Source organism: Pseudorasbora parva, chromosome 15, assembly GCF_024679245.1.
Source record: "Pseudorasbora parva isolate DD20220531a chromosome 15, ASM2467924v1, whole genome shotgun sequence".
Taxonomy (NCBI): Eukaryota; Metazoa; Chordata; class Actinopteri; order Cypriniformes; family Gobionidae; genus Pseudorasbora; species Pseudorasbora parva.
The window spans coordinates 33,397,874-33,403,227 of record NC_090186.1 but is presented as its reverse complement, the minus strand read 5'-3'; the positions used below and the strand labels follow the sequence as shown (position 1 = coordinate 33,403,227).

General features: G+C 37.0%; 1 long non-coding RNA gene across 3 annotated transcripts; it reads left to right on the top strand.

Annotated features, from left to right (window-relative positions):
- Nucleotides 1-2,475: 2,475 nt before the first annotated feature.
- LOC137041478 (uncharacterized) lies at nt 2,476-4,944 on the top strand. Of its 3 annotated transcripts, XR_010898102.1 has the most exons (7): nt 2,476-2,718; nt 2,844-2,912; nt 3,006-3,064; nt 3,463-3,565; nt 4,409-4,512; nt 4,635-4,715; nt 4,847-4,944. It is a non-coding gene; the product is annotated as an uncharacterized lncRNA (long non-coding RNA). The 3 variants fall into 3 exon arrangements; XR_010898101.1 differs by having other exon boundaries at nt 2,476-2,912; XR_010898100.1 differs by lacking the exons at nt 2,476-2,718; nt 2,844-2,912 and having other exon boundaries at nt 2,919-3,064.
- The last annotated feature ends 410 nt before the right edge of the window (nt 4,945-5,354 follow it).

Here is a 5,354-nt window from a genome sequence, read left to right as displayed (position 1 = left end):
GGATGCACTTTAATTTATAACAGAACAATTATATCAATAAAATGGAGTTATAGAAATAGCTTTACTTGTGCTTTCTGGTGTTTTTTGGGTGTATTCATGTATTTTAAATAATTTAATAATAATAATAATAATAATAATAATAATAATACAGCAACAGTAATGAAATTTATTTTACAATTATTTGTAGTTGATAATCATGGCATTGACGCTTTTGATTATTATTTTAAACCATCTCAGTATGAAGTTTAAGCTACAGTTTCTTATTAATTTTCACAGTTCTTTGAGCTTGGTCAAGGATAATATTACACACTCTACTTTTGAGGACTTTGATTATGAATCCTTTGCATCTCTTTCAGTTCCTGTACTTAACAACCTTGTTTCCATAAACCAAAACTAACACTTTTGATCATATTTGAGGAGATACAATCTCTACCATACATGTACCTTAATGATTAACCACTAAAGCAAGTTTACCTAAAAGCTTTGTCAATTTAACAAGGTTACATTTTTTAGTTGCGCTACAATGTCATTTATGAAGTATATTTTGGCATTAGATCTTTGTAAAACAATAAGCACAGAAATATTTGAATATTTTGATTGAAGCAAATTGAGCCAAGAATTTATGTTTTCTGCATGTGAAGCTTTGCCTTTATTATTTGGTGTTATCCCACTTTATAAACATCTCAAACATGAGCATAGATCACTGCACAACAGCTCTCATGATAAGTAAACAATCATCATCAATTAAATAGACACAAGCACTATTATTATTATTATTATTATTATTATTATTATTATTATTATTATTATTATTATTATTATTGAATATTTTATTTTAAGGATTTTTCAAGTTACAACACAGAACAAACAACATTAGATCGGACAAAACACACAAAACAAAAATAATAAAAATGGATAGCCACATTATGGGGCTTTTTTTCACTTGCTTTGCAACACATCCATGATGAGGGGGCCCTTTAAAACACAGAAAAATCAAATAAATAAAAAATACTTTAGTCTAGTATACAAAAGTGCAACAGTCAAGGTGCCCACATGGAATGTGCAGCTTAAGCCTCAGAGGAGTCAATGGGTGCTGGCTGAACAGACAAATTGTCCAAATGGCCAAAAACATGAACCCCATACAGGAGACAACTTTTCAGTAGAATCAGTCCTCAAAAGTCAAAGTCTTTCCAACTTACAGAGATCATGTCCATAATCCATATCTGTAAGGAAGGAGGTAAGGATGATTTTCAGTTCTTAAGCAAAGTCTCTTTTAGCCACCATCACACCCTGCATAAGAGACTGTTATAATGCTCCTGAAAGGCAAGTTGTGTGCCGTGAAAGGCAAAAAATGGCTTCCAGTGGAAAAAAAAGTTCAGCTTCCAGTGGAAAATGCTTATTGTAAGCCTTGGAAAACCAGTCAAAAATGCTTGACCAAAAACTAGACAGTAAAGGAAAAAAACAAAAAGCATGAGAAGCTGTATCCTCCACCACCTTACACCTGTTACACAAAAGATTTTATGCAATTTGGCTTTATTGTAATGCAAGCGGTGAGAGAGAGAGAATAAAGGGCCATATGTCAAAATTTGGTTGATTGATGACTGTCATAAAACTTCCATTAACGTTATACTATACGTTAAGTTATTTCACTTACGCTGTTACGTTTTCTTTAGAAAAAACGTCTCGGTTACGTATGTAACCTTAGTTCCCTGAATAGGGAACGAGACGCTGCGTCACCGCTGCGGGAACGCCTCTGCATGATTGCGTCCTGAAGCACATATGTAACCAACCAATGAGATGACAGAACGTCATAGGCTGGTGACGTCATCTACCCGGAAACTATAAAGGACCCGTGAACACAAACAGGAACTAACTTCTGAAAAGCCTGCAGTAAGCGCTCACGGGCATTCAGGGAGTATGACCGGGTGACGCAGCGTCTCGTTCCCTATTCAGGGAATACGTAACCGAGACGTTCCCGTTTCAAGGGAACTCGAGCTGCGTCACCGCTGCCCCATACGAGCCAGATGCCTGTTCACCATTGGCTAATGAGCGAGCACCCGTGCCCCAGGGGTGGCATTGAGGTCAAGCCTCACAAGAACCTCACAAAAGTGTGCGTTGAGGACCACCCTGCCGCATCACAGACTTCACTCAGGGAGTCCCCTGATAACAAAGCTTTAGAAGCCGCCATACTCCTAGTAGAGTAGGCCCTTACAGCCAAAGGAGAAGGCTGACCGGCCCCCTCATAAGCAAGTGAGATTACCTCAACCACCCACTTGCTCATTCTCTGCTTAGATGCTGGGCCCCCACGAGAGGGTGGCCCAAAACAAACGAAAAGCTGTTCAGTTTTCCTCCACAGGGCAGCTCTGTGTACATAAGCATCAAGTGCCCGCACTGGGCAGAGCAGATTAAGAGTTTCCTGGTCTGACAGAGAGTATAGTCACATCCGGGACATTTCGGCAGTGGAACAAGCTCGAACTTTTTCTCACAGACGCCATTTTCTTTGCCTCGCGATGCGTAACATCAAGGAGGGGAAACGCTGATATTGCGTGTTTCATCCTATGGTTCCATCTCATTTACGTATCCATTTTATAGCATTATATTGTTTTATAACTAGTTATGTGCTGTGCACGGTTAAACAGCTCTCATAGAGGCATTTTCGTTGACGTGATTCGGACGGAGCAGACCAGGCGGGTGCTTTTTCACAGGGAAACGCCGTAAGTAAGTGTTTTAGCTCATTTACAATATGTATTTTATAAAATGTTTATTTAACGCGATATTTAAATGCTCTGCACGCTTAAACGACACAACCTTTCTCACATGCGGCATTTTCTTTGACTCGTGAGTGGTGACATGGAACTGACGACGAGGAGGCTGGTGCACGCCGCTTGCACGTTATAAGGGAAACGACGAAAGTAAGTGTTTAGCCTAATTTGCAACGTGTTTTTTTAATGACGTCGTTTAACGATATCTAACGCTTTTAAAACGCGCCTAAACCTTTCTTACAGACTAGGCTTGTGACGCAGTTGAGACACGGAGTGTGCTTTTAACAGAGAAAACACCTAAAGTAAGTGTTCTACACATATTATAATCTGTATAATTGCTGTATAATTATGTGTTTTTGTCTTGGAAAAACACATTCAGTAGCTACTGCTGCTTAAAAGGCAGTGGCCTCACTGGTGAAGCAGCATCAAACGGGGGTTTCTAACATGCTTTCTCTTCCCCGTTATAGTTATCTATAAGATATATATAGATATATCTATCTATAAGTAGTTTAATCTTATTGCACTACTTAATCTTTGTGTATGATTTTTATTGGGTAGAATTCCAGATTCAAATACTCATATTACTAACAAAGGAAAGCTATTTTTTTGCGAAATCAAGTGACAAAGTTTTAGGCAGGATTGTTTTATGAACTTCTAAAAATGTTGACCTAATTTGCTTTTGACCTGTCTCTGTCTTAAGAAGCATCATGTTCATCAGCTGCATCAACATTGATTTTTGACCACCCCCCTGGACTGAAACCAAGGCTGACAGATGACCATGCTTTCTGTTCTGCAGCAAAAAGGTATGTTTAAGGTATAGAAAACTGTAGTGCTTTTCTTGGCAGATTATTGGTAAATATCTTTAAGCACAGATATTGATCAGTAATATTTATTTACAATAAAGGACAACTAAGGCAAAAAGTGCATTCATCCATCATAAAAGTGCATCCGTCCATGGATACTGGATCTTATACACTAGAGATCAACAGAGTGAGAAAGAAAAAGATCAATGTCAATGTCTATGGTGATGCACTTTTATGATGATAGATGCACTTTTATAATGGATGGCTGCACTTATGATGGTAGATGCACTTTTATGATGGATAGATGCACTTTTATGATTGATAGATGCACTTTTATGATGGATAGATGCACTTTTATGATTGATAGATGCACTTTTCTGATGATAGATGCACTTTTATAATGGATGGCTGCACTTATGATGATAGACGCACTTTTATGATGGATAGATGCACTTTTATGATGGATAGATGCACTTTTATGATGATAGATGCACTTTTATAATGATAGATGCATTTTTATAATGATAGATGCACTTTTATGATGATAGATGCACTTTTGATAGATGCACTTTTATGATGATAGATGCAGTTTTATGATGATAGATGCACTTTTATGATGATAGATGGACTTTTATAATGATAGATGCATTTTTATAATGATAGATGCAGTTTTATGATGATAGATGCACTTTTATGATGATAGATGGACTTTTATGATGGATAGATGCACTTTTATAATGGATAGATGCACTAGAGTCTGTGTTTAAAACTAATGAAACATGTATACTTTAAGACTGTTTAAAGTATTTCTTCATCCTCAAACTATATTTTGCTCGTTGCCAGCACACCTACCATATGACTGAAAAACAGAAGAACAACTCCACAAACTGCAGACCAATACCCTTGAAAGTGTCACTATTATTGGAGGACCAATACTTTTAGAATGGGTAAGTCATTCTTTCAGACTAAATATTTATGCAAAATGTAGGCTAATTATCACTAACTTTTGGTTAACGTTTGGATATGCCTTCATGTTTTAATGTATTGTTTTTGCTGTTTGTGTTTTTAGGAGAATTTCTATGATGCAGCAAGTAAAGGGTACCTGGCTTGGTGTTTGAAGGCTGTACAGACTAGAACCTGTCTGGAGATGGTAAGATTTAACACATAACATGAGAGAATCATGGCCACAAACATCACATTTGTTGGTATTTGGCTAATAGAATTGAGTCAAACTAATTGTTTTCATGATTTGACAGGTGTATATTTTCTGTTTGATTTTAGACTCAACAGATTGGGAAATCACCTGCCCCCAACATCACAAAGTCAGGAAGAAGGGAACAAAAATCATTCCAGCAGATGACTAGTAAGTGAGATTTCTTAAGGGTTAGTTCACCCAAAAATGAAAATTCTGTCATCATTTACTCGCCCTTATGTCATTGGACAACCGTAAGACCTCCATTCATCTTCAGACACAGGTGAAGATATTAGTGTTGAAATCCGATGGCTCAGAAAGGTGAATGTTGTGTTGACTCAAGTACTGCTGTTCTGTTGCAAAGTTGAAGGTACTGAACCAACTTCACTGACACAGGACATATATCCACTGACATGCAGGGCTTGAAGTATTATAAGCAGCTTTAATAGCTTATGAAAGAAATGCATATATTATGCCTTCATCATTTATTTTAAAAGTTAACCTTCTGTGATGTAAATGGATTTGCTCGTAAATAAAGAACTAGTTTAAAACAACTTTTTGCATTCTTTATTTTTTACTTTACAATGAACAGTGTGT